Source organism: Anolis carolinensis, chromosome 2 (genome assembly GCF_035594765.1).
Source record: "Anolis carolinensis isolate JA03-04 chromosome 2, rAnoCar3.1.pri, whole genome shotgun sequence".
NCBI classification, from domain to species: domain Eukaryota; kingdom Metazoa; phylum Chordata; class Lepidosauria; order Squamata; family Dactyloidae; genus Anolis; species Anolis carolinensis.
In genome coordinates, this window is record NC_085842.1 from 124,128,273 (window position 1) to 124,146,831 (window position 18,559).

Here is an 18,559-nt window from a genome sequence, read left to right on the forward strand (position 1 = left end):
CGGGAGTAGCGTGGGAGGCGGGGCCAGCTCTGACGCCGCTCCCCCCCCCCGCCCAGCGTGCCTTGGCCCCGCCTCCCACGCTGCGTGGGAGGCAGGGCCAAGGCACGCTGGGCGGGGGGGGAGCGGCGTCAGAGCTGGCCCCGCCTCCCACGCTACTCCCGCTCGCCCGTCTGGCCTTCCTAGAAGGCCAGAAAGCAGCGGAGGTCCCTCCAGGCCGCGATTGCGGCCTGGAGGGACCTCCGCTGCTTTCTGGCCTGGTAGGAAAGGCCAGACGGGCGAGCGGGAGTAGCGGAGGCGGAGCCAGCTCTGACGCCGCTCCCCCCCCGCCCAGCGTGCCTTGGCCCCGCCTCCCACGCTGCGTGGGAGGCAGGGCCAAGGCACGCTGGGCGGGGGGGGAGCGGCGTCAGAGCTGGCCCCGCCTCCCACGCTACTCCCGCTCGCCCGTCTGGCCTTCCTAGAAGGCCAGAAAGCAGCGGAGGTCCCTCCAGGCCGCAATCGCGGCCTGGAGGGACCTCCGCTGCTTTCTGGCCTGCTAGGAAGGCCAGACGGGCGAGTGGGAGTAGCGTGGGAGGCGGGGCCAACTCTGGCCCCGCCCCCCCGCCCAGCGTGCCCTGGCCCCGCCTCCCACGCAGCGTGGGAGGCGGGGCCAGGGCACGCTGGGCGGGGGCGGGGCCAACTGTGGCCCCGCCCCCTCACTAATCGCCATGGCCCCGCCTCCCACGCAGCGTGGGAGGCGGGGCCAGGGCGCGGGAGGCGGGGCCGGTGGCGGGGGCGCTTTTCAGCACCCCCGCTTCCCATTAAAAATTATCTCCGGCCGGCCCTGGTCACAGCCACATGGTGCGAGTCAGTTATAAGCCCAACTTATTGTTTATGAATAACATGCTTTCTGATTGTATGAGCAGCTACATTGCTTGAATGTGCCATCTAAATGCAATCACTTGCTCTTCTCTAGTTTGTTACTTTCCTAATAAACCAGAAGTGGAATTGCTTCAAACAGCAGCAATCAAACAGCATGTACAAGCTTGCAGCTTGAAGCCAATAACACAGAGTTCCCAAGGTTCTCTTATTTTTCATGTCACGTACTACTCAATATATTGCCTATAAGACTGAAATCTTTCTCTACTTTACCTCTGAAGGAAAGGTTTGAGAACTTCATTCCCCTCTGAGGTAACTGTAGAGAGGGGAACCACTGAACACAGTGTCTTCAAGGTCAAATACCTCACCAAATTATTACTGAGAGAGGTTGTTGGTGGCTGTAGCTGGAGACTGTAGATTGTAAACGAGGCATTCAGGTTCGTGTTTTCATGAGAAGTTTGGCAAAAGCACTCTCATGAGAATTCTATCACTGACTGTGTGTACCTTCTGTTGTGTACTTCATTGCTAGTAACATGATCCATTTTCTTTACCTAATTTCCTAATATAAGTCAACCTCATGCATAAATCAAGGGCAGGTTTGGGGGCCAAAATTATGCATTTTAAAAAAATTCCTGGATGAGAAGTCATTCCACAGAGAGAGCACCATGGACATCTCAGACCAACCACTCCTGGATGTTTCCACCACCATTTTCCCACCCAGGCATTCAAAAATATCAGGAGCTGCACTGCTCTTGACAAAGTAGCAAGCACTAGTGCTTCTTTTAGGTTCTCCTGGGATGGACAAAGTTCTTATCCTTTTTCTACTTTACTCAGAGATGGTTCCTTTTTTATAAGAGTTAAAATACAGTACTACTTACATTTATCCATAGAGAAGTTGAACCATTTGGGGTGTATTTTTGTTTACATTTTCCAGAGGTATACATCAATATATACAATATTTTCCCTGTCATCCTATTTGGTATCTTGGAGAAAGAGAACATGATATATATGAGATGTTCCTTGCACTGTCTACTGAGTCAGAGAGGCAAATAGTAGGGGTGTGCAATTTAGGTAAATCTCGTGCCGTTTTCAGTGTACTGATATTTGTGGTCCCTCCCATTCTGTTTTTCGGGAGCTTCCCAAATTCAGAAGGACAAATATGGTTTTTCAAAACTACAAGATACACTTAAGAACTTTGGAATAGATTCCAGTTGAGAGAAAGGCTGTGAGGGAGAAGCAATAAACAGGGCAGTTATAGTCCCAGTAGATTATATGACAAAATGGGGATACAACATTCACTCTAATTCATTATATTCACATTGCCATTTTGTGGGTGACCACTGACTTGGTACTGAAAGTACATCAGATTTAGAACCATTCTAATCATTTCTGAGCTTGGTTGTTGTATGTCTTTCGGGCTGTGTGGCCATGTTCCAGAAGCATTCTCTCCTGACGTTTCGCCCACATCTATGGCAGGCATCCTCAGAGGTTGTGAGGTATGGATAAACTAAGTAAGGAAAGGAAAGAATATATATATCTGTGTAGAGTCTGGGGTGTGGCAAGGGTCCTTTGTCACTGGGAGCCAGCATTAATGTTTCAGTTAATCACTCTAATCAGCACTGGAGATGTTTTTGTCTCTTGCCCTACTAACAAGAGCCTACTAACAAAATCACCAGAAAAATGAACACTCTCATCAAGAACTCCTCCATTAACTTTGACATACGCCAACAGCTGTGCAAATCAGAAGCCCTCCCACCCAGGCTTTACGGACTCCCCAAAATCCACAAGGACTCCATCCCACTCAGACCCATTGTAAGTGCCATTGGATCGCCGACCTACAACCTGGCAAAATTTCTGGCTACACAGCTACAAATCCACATTGGGCTCACTGCACATTATATCAAGGACTCTACACACTTTATAGAAAAGATCAGCAACCTCAATCTAAGCACCAAGGACATCCTGATCAGCTTTGATGTGGTGTCCCTTTTTACCAAAGTCCCAGTAGCTGACACCCTCACACTAATCAAACAAAACTTCCCAGAAGACATCACAGCCCTGTTTCACCATTGCCTCACCACTAGCTACTTTCAGTGGGACACTGGATTCTATGAACAGAAAGATGGAGTGGCCATGGGGAGCCCACTCAGCCCAGTAGTAGCAAATTTCTATATGGAATACTTTGAAAAACAGGCCCTAGAAACAGCACCAAAAAAGCCAACTGTTTGGTTCAGATACGTAGATGACACCTTCACAATTTGGAGCCATGGAGAGGAAGAACTCAACAAGTTCCTTGACCATCTTAACAGCATCCACCCAAACATCCAATTCACCATGGAAAAAGAAAAGGAAGGAAAACTGCCATTTCTAGATGTTCTGGTCATCTGCAAACCCAATCAACAATTGGGCCACACAGTTTACAGAAAACCTACACACACAGATAGATACCTTCATAAAAACTCCAACCATCACCCAAGTCAAAAAAGAAGCACAATCAAAGCCCTGACAGACCGTGCACAAAGAATCTGCAAACCTCACCTCCTCCAAGGTGAACTAAACCACCTAAACTGGGCTCTACAGGCCAATGGATATTCCACCACAGACATCAGAAGAGCTGCAAGGCCAAGAACAAGCCATGAGAGTCAAGACAAAGATCCACCCAGAGGAAAGGTGTTCTTACCATACATCAAGGGAACCACTGACCGCATAGGCAAACTGATGAATAAGCACAACCTACAAACTATCTACAGACCCACAAAGAAAATCCAACAAATGCTACGGTCAGCGAAGGACAAGAGGGATCCTCTCTCCTCTGCAGGAGTCTACCGGATACCATGCAGCTGTGGACAAGTATACATAGGGACCACCAAACGCAGCGCCCAAACAAGAGTCAAAGAACATGAAAGGCACTGCAGACTAATTCAACCAGAGAAATCAGCCATAGCAGAGCATTTGATGAACCAGCCTGGACACAGAATATTATTTGAGAACACCAAAATGCTGGACCATTCCAACAACTATCATGTCAGACTACACAGAGAAGCCATTGAAATCCACAAGCATGTGGACAATTTCAACAGAAAGGAAGAAACCATGAAAATGAACAAAATCTGGCTACCAGTATTACAAAACTACAAAATCAAAACAGTAGATGGGAACCAAAACTCTGAGGGCTTGACTGACAAAGGATGCCCCCAGGCAAGAGACAAAAACATCTCCAGTGCTGATTAGAGTGATTAATTGAAACATTAATGCTGGCTCCCAGTGACAAAGGACCCTTGCCACACCCCAGACTCTACACAGATATATATATTCTTTCCTTTCCTTACTTAGTTTATCCATACCTCACAACCTCTGAGGATGCCTGCCATAGATGTGGGCGAAACGTCAGGAGAGAATGCTTCTGGAACATGGCCACACAGCCCGAAAGACATACAACAACCCTGTGATCCCGGCCATGAAAGCCTTCGACAACACATTTCTGAGCTTCCCAGGCAAAAATGTCAGCAATACTTAGAACCATTGTTTAAATTTTGTGGTACAAGGATAAAACCCATTGTCATGTTGTTGTAGCAATAAATAGTTCATCGGCAACCACATCTTTTAGCTTGTTATTGTTGATAGAAGAGAAGAGGGGAAGCTTTCACTTATTTTCTTTGAAAATCTGTCTTTGCAGCCCTCTGCCAAAGAGACTTCCTTCAAAAAGTAATGAATGAATTAGAGCAGCAGTTCTAAGTATTTGGAAACTATCGCAAGAAAGAGTAAGCACTAGTTGAAAAGTTAACTTGCGAGGCCAAGGGGAGCTAACAGTATTTCTATACTAGCAGCATCCAGTGCAATTTTAGTCTTTTTATTAATTATTTCCCTTAGAAAAGAATTTTGTGACCACTAAAAGTCAATAATGGAGCAACGGAACCTGTTCACAGGTGTCTAATCTTAATATGTCTGTGAAGCTGTGTGAAATCTGACTATGAGTAGCAAATGGTATGGTGAATAAGATCTGGATTTTTAATCCAAACTTTGAACAGGTTATTTAAGGCACCGAACATACAAGGTGTAATAGAGGAGATGGAATTCAGGCCCTTATAGAGCTGCTTCAAAGGTAAAACAATATCCAGAAGAAACTCACTAGTCCACTAGCATACCCACCATGCTGACCTTAGGTGGTAAAATGACCCAAAATTATGGCATAGATTCAAGGCACATTTCAACAAAACTAAAATTTACTCTGATGTTTCACTGAGCAAAATTCACTGTGATTTTTTTTTTATTTCGAGGAGTAATGTATGTATCAAAACTTCCACACTGAAATGTTCTTGCTCGCCTCATTCCCAATCTCTCTCTCTCTCTGTTTATCTCTCCATCTATTGCACTGATGCCCAGTCTTTCCTGCTCAAGGGTTTGCACATGGCTCTTATTATCCCCCAACCCCACCCCCAGGTTATACTTAAAACAACCCTATGAACAGTTGCTGAGGAACTGTTACTGGCCCAAGGTCACCCAGTGAGTTTCATGGCCGAGTGGGGTTTTAAAATTTGGTCTTCTTTATCACATTTTAACCACAGCAGCACACTTACTGTTTTGCAGGATTGTCTTTAAAAGATTTCCATGCAGAACATGTCAGGAAGTCTGTCATTATCTTAAGGATAATTCAATTCAAGACAAATGTTTTTGTGTACTCTTTTCATAAAAAAGTTTTTAAAATACAGTGATTCCCTCCCCTTTCCCAAGTGTGTTCTGTCAACAGATTGAGACATATTTCTTGCTGTGGACTATTAAACATACCCATTATACTTACCTTCTTTCAACTTGCACCTTGAATTGCCTTTCAAAAGAAGTCACTAGGCTACACATTTTTGAATGGATTGGTCATTAGGATTTTCAAAAACTTCCATTTATATTACTTAATTTTCTCAGTTTTAAAACAAATCCTGAAAAAGCAGTGTGGTTTACTGGTTTGAATGTTCAACCAGGACTAAGTGAGATAAGGAGTGGAATTTTATATTCAACCATGTAAACCCACAGGGAGACTCTCTCACCCTCAGAGGAAAGCAGTGGCAGACATCATCAGAATAAATCTTACCAAGAAATCCCTGTGAAAGGTTTGCCATGAGTTGATTTGAAGGTAACTAGCAACTGCAACACACGTGTTAAATTGTGCATGCTGGAATACTCAAGTTTATCTGTGGAATGCCATGCATGTGTGAAATTTCTATATATATCAATGCTCGATTTCTCCTACACATCCTAAAAATATAGTCCAACTCCTTGCTCCTTTTAAATAAGACTTATGATAATATGTGAATGTAAAATGTTAGTTTCCCTGAGTCTATATTAAATTAAATATTGACTTACCAAGCACTGTGCCATTTATTATCTCACTCAATATGTGGGATTTATTAAAAAATAGATAAAAATGGCTAGTGGCATCAACCTATAGGTGAGGAAGTGAGCACCAAGGCCAAACCAATTATGAGATCAACAAATTCATAGATATTGAGATATAATGATATAATTTGAATTTATTAATGGGTGATATTTGAAAAAACCACGTTGGGAAATGTCTCTTCTTTTAAAAAAAATGAGTTTAGACAACTCCTCTGGTGGATTTTCTTTTAAAATATATTCCTTTGTCTGATATTTGCCAGACCTTTCTATTCATATCTGCGCTTTTCCAAAACTTGACTTCTCATTTATTTCAATGAGAAATACTTAGAATTCCAATATATTTGATCTTTCTTTTGATGTTTTTAAAGATATTAGAGTGTGCAAGGGTTCAGGTTTTTATGGTACTCACGGAGAGGCACAAGCAACTGTCAGTAAGACCTGAATGATCAGCTGAGTCTCAGAAAGCAAGATTTCATTTCATTTTATTCTTACCAACCACAGTATCCATCTTTGAGACCGATACACTCAGGGCTTGGAGATTCTAGGCCACGCTGAACTTTATAGACTAGTTTCTAGAATTCATAATAATGGATTATGCTGGCTAGAGGTGAGAAGAGTTGGAATCTGGTAACATTTGGAGGACCACACATCCCCCACTTCTGAATGAAGTTCAGGGTCCTATTCAAGACAATGAGAGAATGGTAGCTCTCTGCCATGGAGTGTGGTGGAGGCTCCTTCTTTGGAGGCTTTAAAGAAAATGGCCATCTGTTGGGGGTGCTTTGAATGTGATTTTCTTGCTTCTTGGCAGAGGGTTGGACTGGATGGCCCATGAGGTCTCTTCCAACTCAATGATTCTATGAGTCTATGAATCCTAGTCCCCAGAGTTGTAGTCCAATATTTACACCATTATACTATGCTCTGTATCTATGATATCAAAATCATCAGCTGCAAAGTAATCTCACTTTGTGGAAAGAAGTTGACACAGATATATCAGAGGGGTCCACCTAAAAAAAAAGTATGATTTTCTAACAGTTGTAACATCCAACAGGATAATAACTTTTGGAGGAATCTCCTTTCAGTTTCCAGTCACAGAGCTTATGAATGCAAACATAATTTTTAATCATCTTGTACCAATTAAGCAGAAAATGAGAACAAAATCCTAACACTTTGTTCATCATAATCCCCAAACTATTCATATATTCTTAGTTGAGTTTACTTAAGCTAAGAGCCATCCTTAGGTAATTTTTTATAGTAGGCAATCGGAATTTTGCCCCCTCCCCCAGCTCAAATTTTGGCACCCTCCCCAAACCAGGGGGGCTGAGCAGCGGGGAGGGGAGGGGGTCTGCAAAGTGCCAAGGAACAAGAAGGAAGGCGTTCCTCGGTGCTTTGCAGACCAGAGAAGCGGACGCTGCTTCTCTGGTCTGCAAAGCGCCAAGGAACGGCTTCCTTCTCGGCAGGAAGGTGTTTCTTGGTGCTTTGCAGACCAGAGAAGCAGCCGCCGCTTCTCTGGTCTGCAAAGCGCTGAGAAACGCCTTCCTGCCAAGAAGGAAGCAATCGATTGGAAGGCCTGCGCACACACAAAGGCCCATCACCCAAAAAGCATGGTCGATGGGTCTGTGCATGTGCACAGGCCTTCCAATCGACCGTGCGGACACGGAAGGCCCACCCGTCCGCACAGTTGATTGCCTGGCACCGCACGGAGCGATTGCTTCGGCCTGGTGCCGTGCGGAGCAGCCTAGATGGGCCGGGACTCCCGGTGCCCCCGGTAATAATGCGCCACAGGCGAGCGCCTAATTGGCCTCGCCAGTGGACCGCCTCTGCTTAAGCTCTATGGTGTATGCTATTTTCATACACCTTCTTCCCACTCACCACCACAAAAAAGGAAGGAATTATTTAAAAACGTAACTCAGAAAAGTCTGCATATGCATGATCCCCCTTGCACTTTTGAAAAGGTATCTTCCACTAATGCTTTCTATGGCATTTTGTACAGATTATGTAGCTTATTCCTGAACAGATGTTACTTCTTTGTTATACAATACCTAGAGGGAGAAAAAGTTATTCCACTGAAGTGAAAGCCGCCTGCATTCCATTTAGTCTATAGCCAAACAGGGAAACACCTTGAATCTATTGGCTGCAGCTTGCAATCATTCAACCATTTTGCCCCAAAATTACTTTCTAAAATATATTAATGCTAAAATGGCCACCTTGTCCTGATCAGTGGACATTTGGTTATAAGGATCAGATTAATTGCCATGCTTGTTTGTTTGTTTATTTGTTTGTTTCCCGTTATATGAAAATCAATTCACTTCGATTTTAAAATGGCACAGTTCCAAGGAGCAGAAATTTGAAGCCTTTCATTGCTTATATGGAATATAGGGTTTATTTTTCTATTTGCAAAATACAGTCATATTTTCTCCATATGTGGTTCTTACTCTCTGATCCACGTTGATCAAACCAGGACTGTCCTAATTGTTCTTGTTTCACTTTTTTAGTTGTTATCGGCAACTGCCATTTACATCTATGATCTACAGCCAAAATAACAAATTTATTATGAAGGCATATCTGGGATGGTATTCTTAGAGCAACCAAAATGGTATGCATAGCTTTCCAGAAATGGCCATAACAGATTTCCACAAAGGCCTTATGACGAAGATCGTGTTATTTTCAATCTTCATGCTTTAATTATCTCTAGCATGGTATTTGCCTTTTTCATACTGCATAGAGAGATGACATTTCCAGTGAATCTATATATGGTGCTCCTGTAAATGGGGAAGAGCAGATACCCAGCATAAAACGTCAAGGGAGGGACAAATCTAGCTGCTCAACCAGGGGAATGTATGTCTATCATTTCCTTTGGAAGGAAAGATGTTTCAAACCATAGCATGAGAAACTTCTTCTAGCTCTGCATCCCCCCCCCCCTAAAAGTTTATGTTCTTGCAGAGTGGTGACAAAACTGGAATTTACCAAGGTATAGGCTTCTATACAGTATCAGTATGTGTAAGATCTAAGTCACTAAATCAGGTGACTTTTAACAACTGCTGTTCGCAGTATTTTGGAATCTGATTGGATTGAAGACCAAAAAACCTCTCTTATAGGCATGTGCGATTGACTAAAAAAAATTCAAATGTCATTACAAAATGGGGGGTGGGGTGCTGGGCACTTCATTTCTATCATTAGTGAAAAATCTGTTACTATAACAGGAATAATGAAATTTCATTACTTTTTTGTTATAGTAATTGCACATCTGGGGGGGGGGGAGTTCTGGGGCTCCTTTCTCCCTCATTTGTACACATTTAGAACACATTTACCACTGTTTGTCCATCTAATTTCAGAATGTTTCACCTATCCACAGATTTTTGGAGAACTTTAACATTTTTAGAAACAAGATTTTTAATGATAAAGAAAATATGTTCCTAGTTTGAAACAGCATTTAATGGTGTAGTCCTTACTTTGAAAATAGTTGTTTTACTCCAAAAACTTTGTTTGTGTGGCACAAATTATGTTGAATGGGTTGAGACTCGATGAGATATTAGTTGAAAACCCAATGTACAATAGCATGGTGTCCCTCCCGCAAAGACTAAGTTTTTGCAGTTTAATAAGCTTTCCACATGTTTTTATGATAGAACCAATTAGAAAATGACATTTATAACTCAGTAACAAAAATCATCTCCTGCCAACCTAGCAGTTTGAAAACATGCCAATGTGAATAGATCAATAGGTACCGCTCCGGCGGGAAGGTAACGGCGCTTCATGCAGTCATGCTGGCCACATGACCTTGGAAGGGTCTACGGACAACGCCGGCTCTTCGGCTTAGAAATGGAGATGAGCACCAACCCCCAGAGTCAGTCACGACTGGACTTAACGTCAGGGGAAACCTTTACCTTTACCTAACAAAAAATCATAGTGTAGAATATTAACCAATTTATTGGAACTCTGGTTGGCAAATATCTCTCCCCCCTATCCTGATTTGGGCTTTCTGATGCTGATGTATTCTGGAAATGTGGTTTAGGGCAGGGCCTTTTGAATTCTCTGAATTTTGAATGCTTTATTTTGGCAAACCCCAGCTATTTCTTAAAAGCAGGGGGACAGAGGCAACAGTGGCCACCATGGCCCAAAAGGGGTCTACTTGGGGGCCCAGATAAGTAAAGGCAGTAATTATGGGAAGCTGAGGGGGCAGAAAAAAGGAAGGCCAGCTTCCTACGCACACACAGAAAAAATAAAGTTACATAAAAACACTGGGCCCAAAGAAGGAAAAGGTCTCACTAAATGCAGGTAATGGGAATGCTGGGAATGCTGGCAGTGGAGTCTAAGTGGAAGAGGAGCACCTTTTTTTCTGGGAAGTCCCTTCAGGGCCACCATTGGCCCTGGCTTTAAAAATATGTCTGTGTGCCTACAGTCACATATGTGTGTGCGCGTGTGGTTTCAGGGGGGGGGGCTGAAATGGATTAACAGCATTTCAATTAATTTCAATTGTGAAATTAGATTTGACATAAGAGCAATTTGAGTTAAGGCTCAGTCACAGAACCAATTAAACTCGTAAGTCAAGGTATCACTGTATCAGAAAACACAAGTGAAGCAATGCTGGAATAAGTTGTCTGTTAGTTTTAGCTGTGTGAGTCTGTTGCAAATAAAACAAAGCAAAACAAAAAAACTTGAAAACCTTACTTAAAGATAACCTGTTTCCGTTGGAATAGATTTGTGCAGATTACAGACAACCTTTAGGGTGCTAAAATGTGTTAGATATCCCATTGCCAATTCTTACTGAAAGCTCAATGCTTTTGTGATATCACATGAGCCCGTATTTAGGTTTCCTGTTTTAAATCAGAAATCTCAGGGTTTGGGATACTGCTGATCTGGTCATCCTGCTTCTGACCTGTTTCAAACTTTTAGCATCTTCCTGCAGTAATTAAACTTTTTAGGATTCTGAAGTTCTTTCCATAGTGTTTCATTGAGAATATTTTAAAAATGCAGTCTTCCACGGCAGAGACAATCTGTTGTGATTGCCACACTGTATGTGGGAAAACAGTATCTGCCAGATGTTTTAGTTTCACACAGTGATGCAAGTCACAGGATGTTGTTCTCCTTTGGGGCAAGACTTTGTGATCCTACTCAGCAGCAATCAGAACATTCTCATTACTTTCCTACTTTGTACAGGTAGTGAACAGTTGATAACATTTCCAAAGAGTCTTTAAATATTGTGTGGAAAATATGCATAATATAGATGGGGGGGAGGGGTTACAAAAAGAAGGAAGTAAATAACAAAAGAGCAGGAGGAGTAAGTATTTATTAAGCTTCACATCTTTGGAAAGGGATTGAAAACATGCAAAGAAGGACATAATTGAATGGTTCTGAACGATATTTTCATCTTTGTTATGTGAAAAATCAGGATTCCATTGTTTAGGAGGGGACTTGAATGAAACATTCATTTTTTGAAACTAGCAGAATGTATTTCGAAAGGACTGAATTTAAACTGACTAAAAATAAGAATCTTTCAAAAGTTCAGGTGCAAATATGTATATACATTAATATAATGTATTTTATGTGTTTCTTTAAGTCTTAAAGGGACACTTCAGTCTTGTATTGTGAACATTGAGAGCATACAATTCTGTCATTTAGCTATTCTGACTATTATGTTGTGACCAAGAAGTTTTTCATTTATTACAATGCCATGACTCACAGAATATATCTTTTAGGCACATTACCTATTCTTGATCTGAGTCATATTGCTGAGGAAATACTTGAGAAAATGACATATATTCAAGAAAGTTCATACATGTAAAGCCTCCATATTATCCCAAAAGAGAAAAACACAATGAAATAGGAGAAACAAAGGCACTCTGAAATGGAATTTGCAAGGGCAAATTTTTCAAGGGGCTCCTGGTACATGGAAGAAAGCAAGGAGCTGAAAAACCTCTTAAAAGAAAACATGTCATAAATATGCGCCAACTCCTAAATTAAATCACACATATATAGGAGAAATAGTATATGTTTTCTCAGTCATCAAAGAGCAGATACAGATTGGGTCTGCTTAATTCCATATATAAAGGAACAAGCTGTGCCCGGCCACGCATTGCTGTGGCGAAGTCTGGTGGTATGGGAAATAAAGTATTGAGGAATTGGTGGTAGTTAAGGTCAAGGGTAAAGGTTTTCCCCAGAGATTAAGTCCAGTCGTGTCTTACTCTGGAGGTTGGTGCTCATCTCCATTTCTAAGCCGAAGAGCCGGCGTTGTCCGTAGACTCCTCCAAAGTCATGTGGGATGACTACATGGAGCGGTGTTACCTTCCCGCCGGAGCAGTACCTATTGATGCACTCACATTTGCATGTTTTCGAACTTCTGGGTTGGCAGAAGCTGGGGCTAACAGTGGGGGCTCTCTCCGCTCCCCCAATTCAAACCTGTGGCCTTTCGGTCCAGAAGTTCAGCAGCTCAGCGCTTTAACACGCTGCGCCATCAGGGGATATTATTTCCTAAAGGTTGTGAATATACAATATTTCTGATTGGTTTTTTTTTGTTTGTTGGAGGCAAGTATGAATGCTGCAATTAGGAAAAATGATTAGGATGTAATGGCCTTGCAGCTTTAAAGCCTGGCTGTTTCCTCCCTGAGTGAATTTTTTGTTGGGAGGTGTTAGCTGGCCCTGATTGTTTCCTGTCTGGAATTCCCTTGTTTTCAGAGTGGTGTTGTTTGCGATATTTTATGTGCTTCTACTGTCTGTGGCTCTGAGAAAACAGAGGATTTTCCAGACTTTGATGATGGGAATCCTTTGTTGGGAGGTGTTAGCTGGCCCTGATTGTTTCCTGTCTGGAATTCCCTTGTTTTCAGAGTGGTGTTGTTTGCGATATTTTATGTGCTTCTACTGTCTGTGGCCCTGAGAAAACAGGATTTGCCAGACTTTGATGATGGGAGTACTTTGTTGGGAGGTGTTAGCTGGCCCTGATTGTTTCCTGTGTGGAATTCCCCTGTTTATTTACTGTACTGGTTTTAGAGATTATATTGTTCTGCATTATTCTATCCCAGTAATTATTTCATATTAAAGAAGAATCTCACTTATCCAACATTCGCTTATACAATGTTCTGGATTATCCAACGCAGTCTGCCTTTTCATAATCAATGTTTTTGTAGTCAGTGTTTTAAATTCATTGTGATATTTTAGTGGTAAATTTGTAAATACAGTACAGTAGAGTCTCACTTATCCAACATAAACGGGCCGACAGAACGTTGGATAAGCGAATATGTTGGATAATGAGGAATTAAGGATAACCCTATTAAACATCAAATTAAGTTATGATTTTACAAATTAAGCACCAAAACATCATGTTAGACAACAAATTTGTCAGAAAAAGTAGTTCAGTACACAGTAATGCTATATAGTAATTACTGTATTTATGAATTTAGCACCAAAATATCACGATATATTGAAAGCATTGACTACAAAAATGTGTTGGATAATCCAGAACGTTGGATAAGCGAGTGTTGGATAAGTGAGACTCTACTGTAAATACTACATAGCATTACTGCGCATGGAACTACTTTTTCTGTCAAATTTGTTGTATAATATGATGTTTTTGTGCTTAATTTGTATAACGATTACCTAATTTGATGTTTAATTGGCTTTTCCTGAATCCCTTCTTATTATCCAACATATTCACTTATCCTGCCAGCCTGTTTACGTTGGATAAGTGAGACTCTACTGTATATTTCTAATCTTATATTATCTGCTCAGAACTGGATTATATGAGGCTCCTTCTTCACAGCTGTATAAAATGCACACTGAAGTGGATTATATGGTAGTGTGGAGTCAAGATAATCCAGTGCAAAGCAGATAATATAAGATTATAAATGGGTTATATAGCTGTGTGGAAGGGCCTTGAGTCTACACTGCCATATAATCCAGTGCAAATTAGATAATCTGTGGAAGAGTGTGGAAGTGAGGCCTAAATCTGCCTGTCCCCTAACTGAAACCTGGCTGTCCCTTGGTTGCTAGGCAACCAAGTGGGCAGAGATTAGCCCTCTAAACTGGCAGCAATTGGATAAAAAAATTATTGCTCTCCCTCTAATTAGGACTTTATTTTTCTTTTCTTTTTGTTGTATCAACCTTGAGGCATGGATGATGGGTTGTGTTGTCAAATTTTGAGGTTGGGGGGCCTGTACTTTTGTTGTTTTGTGAATTGCCGTGATGCCATCACTCTTTTATATATATAGATGAGTCTTCATTTCATAAGTAAGAAATGATGGTAAAAGCTGGCAAACATTTCTCCGAATGGGCTTGTTGTAGCTCCAGTACATTATTCTCAGCAATTTGCATAGTTCAGATTGCAGATAGAAATAACAATGTTACCATATTTACTCCAAAATAATGCTTACTTTTTTGGCTAAATTATGTCTCCCAAATTAGGCTGTGCATTTGAATCATGAGTTTGTCTAAGGTGGGCAACGCAATGCTCTTTGCCTGCTATGTTGCTGGAGGAGCATTGCATGATTTTCCATTATGCACATCAATTGTGATTACTCTGGGACTCTTCATGGTGTATCCTCTAACTCTGTTGATTTTATATCAAATCATCACCAAATTGACTCTATTTTGTCCTTTTTGAGCAATTTTCTTCTGTTACATTTTGAGTATTTTTGAAGTTTTTTTTCCTGTCAAACAGATTACACACTTGATTTCTGCCTTTTGGTTGTTTTGCTTGCCTTTATCTAATGTTATTTGTCCTACATGTTGTTCTATGTCAGACATGACAGAACAGGGTCACAAAAGAGCAATTAGTCACAATTAATTATCAAAATAATGAACAAAGTTAAATGAGAAGATATGTGAAGCTGTTTACATGTCTAAGTTTCCTACTAAAGAGGAACATTAATAACAATGGTGCACCTGTGCAGAATGTGATTAATCTTTGGGCATGTATAGAACTGATGTCCCACACATGCAATATATTTGGGATTTCATCTGAAAGAGCAGCCTTAAACACATGGCAAATCATTTCATTGGTAGTCATGTAGTACTTCATTAGAACAGTAAACAACTTGTCTGAACCATTGCAGCTTAATATCGTGCACACAGACCCGCCTCTCTCTACATATACATATACATATACATATCTGTTATGTAAATTGAAATGCTACCAGGACAGAACTATGGGAAATGTTATCCTGTTTGCAATTATAGAATCAGACAACAAGATTTCAAAACTGGTGAGAAGGTGAATGGAAGAAATATTCACTTTACAGTTTTGGCCATACATATTTGGCCTGTCATCCCCCTTTCAGGAAAAAAAAATCTTAGTGCCCCCCCTGCCCGCCCACAGTACAACTATTTATCTTAAGCAAACAAACAGAAAGGTACTGTGAGAAGTTTGCATAATTTTATGTATCTATATTTCTACCTATGTCCTACAACATAATACTGTAAGACGTTGTTGTAAATCAGACACACTGAAGCTTGAAACTATAACATTATTTATTGAAATCAACCATAGTAACATTCACATTACACCCAGAAACCTGAGATAACGAAGGAATAATCCAAATTAGATTTTACACATGTCACCTATTTATAGTACTATAGTGTAAACAAATCATTGCTCACACATATTCCTGCCAATGTGTGCTGGACTACCCAACAATAGGCATGGGTGAATTAATCGAAATCGTTGTTAATCATAATAAATTTGTTAATCGTAATACATTCAAACAGGGTTTCAAGATGGTTTGGCGCTTCCAAATTAACCTTCCAATTCGAAGCATTGGAGCCCATCCTCAGAATACCTTCTGATATAATTTCAGCCAATTTCCTGCATCGGGCTTAAGAGCCCCATAGAAACCAAGCCAAGCCTGGAGCGTTTTCACTCCTGGATATAGCAACGAAAAGGAGGAGGAAGAGAAGGGGCCATTTGGCAAGAGTGTGCTTCCCTGTGCGCAAAATGTGGAGTGAGGAATGGGTAGAAGGAAAAGAGGGAGGAAAAGGTGCCCTGTTTGCTGCTGCTGCTGCTGTAACCAACCCAGGGCCGACTACCTGCTCTTGGAGGGCCCTCTCCTTGTCCAGCTCCCTCTGCAACCTCTCTGCCCAGGCTTCAGCGGTGTCGGCTTGCTCCTGAAGGCTCCAGGTCTTGCGGCGCACTGCCTCCAAGGATCTTAGCCCCACTGCCATTGAGGAGGTAAGGAGGGGAGGAAGGAAGGAAGAAAGGAAGGAAGGAGAAGGAGGAGAAAAAAGAGAGGACGGAAGCTACAGAAGTTTCCCCTGGCTTCCTCTCTCCCTCTTTTGCACAAAGTTCTCCAAAGCTTTGCCAAAAAAAAAAAAAAAAACCCCACAGCTACCAATCCAGATTCTCCTCCTCACTCCTGAAGCAGCTCGATCTGAATCAAGCACCAGCTTTCCCTCCTTCTCCTTCTTCAGCTGAGGAAGAGGGAGCCGCAGCTGCCAAGGAAGGCGAAGGAGAAGGAGGGAAAGCTGGTGCTTGATTCAGATTGAGCTTTCAAATTATTTTGCTTCAAAATTCGGAAATAACTTTAGAAACGAAGAGTCAACACCCCCTACTTTCAAAGTGAGTATTGAACATTTTTTTCCCCCAGGATCACATATGCCTACCCAACAATGCATGGCACACTCACCTGCCAACATTTGCTTGTTAAGACCTGTTGGTAGATTTGACTACTGCATTTTGTGTGTTCATTTGGAAAATAAAGTAATTGCTGAACAACAGATGAAATATGCATGAATGGGTTTTCAAAATGTTCTTGACTTCTTTTTTTATTTTGGCACAACCCGCCTATTTTTACTCTATGCCCCCCAACTGCACTCCAAGATACTACTACCCCCCATGGATCATTCCAGTGACCCCGGGGCAATATTGCCCACTTTGGGAAGCACTGGTTTGTACAGTTCCAGTCTATCCATTGCTGACTTCACCCTAAGTGTTTTAATCCATGACAAGTAACAACATTTCTTTTATATTTAACATGAACTCATTATGTTGGACAGGGAAAATGTCACACAAGCAAGATTCTTCAACAAAATTTAGTAGATTGTTTTGTTTTCCTAGCAGACACAAACACACAGTAATTAAAAACAGTAAAATACAAATGTAAATATAATAAAATAAAAAATAATTACAATGTCATATCTCTGTCAAAATTCTTTTCTGCAACACAGCAAGTTTTGGAACCATTTCTTGAAAAAATTATAAACAAGGGTTTTTTGGGGGGATAGGGCTGCATTTTTGTAAAATGAGCAAAATTGGAACATATTGTAACTATTACTTCACTGTATTATTTTGTAAATAGAAATTATGCATCAGTGTCTCTATTATCAACCAATTTGTTTTGTTATAGCTGTTGGTTATATGTGCTTTGTTTTAAAGGGGGAAACTCTCCAGTTTTGTTCATAGCTTTGAGTTTTGTGCAGATCCTTATTTCTGTAAAATGCAGAAAATCCAACCACAGAAACGTATGGTCTCTCAGTCACATGATGACTATGAACACCATCATGGGATCTTACTACAGCCTATCCCATCTCAAAAGTTAAATTTTGGACTGATAGAAGCAGTGAGAGCATTATTAAAACATAAGTCAGTATCAACACACAAGAACAACAAACCTAGAAAGTAAAGGTGGTTATATCATATACGTATGTGTGTGGAGGTGTATATTCCATTTCCTTGACAGGAATTCATGCATGAAAATAAAAATTAAGACACCACAGCCAAAATAGAAAACATTCCATAAAATCCAAATATACGACAACAAGCAGGAAAGTCAGATTGTGAAAAGAAAGGGCAGTTTTAACCTTTAAAAGAGGAGGGGAATCCTTACCACTTCATTTGTTATGTGTTGCCTTTTAGCCTCAAGTGCAAAGCTTTATTGGAGCCAAGTTCATAGCCACTTCAAACCAGCCTAAAGATACATTCATGCCCTGAAATATTATTCTCTTTCTTTCACACAATAGGTTTCTAATCTACTTTTTTTGTAGCTTGGTGGTTGAACAGTTAGCGAGGTCATGCCTGTAAATGTATGCAGTTCTTTTTAAGTCTTCCTAAACTCTTAGCTTAGTGATTTCTCATGGCTGTCAACTTCAAAAATCCCTTACAAGTCTCTCAGAGTGGGGCCTCCTTTGGGCCTCAAGTTTGATTTCCGCTAATTTCACTGAGTGTCTCCCCCCCTCTTCTCATATTCTAAAGCAAGGGTGGAGGGAAAATAAAGCATAATACGGCATCTTTTATTAGAATATACTTGCCAGAAAATTATTATTGAAGTCTTTATATAGGAGGTTAAGACCCTCTGTGATAAATGTTCTATTTTTGATCTGTGGAGTGTTCACAAAG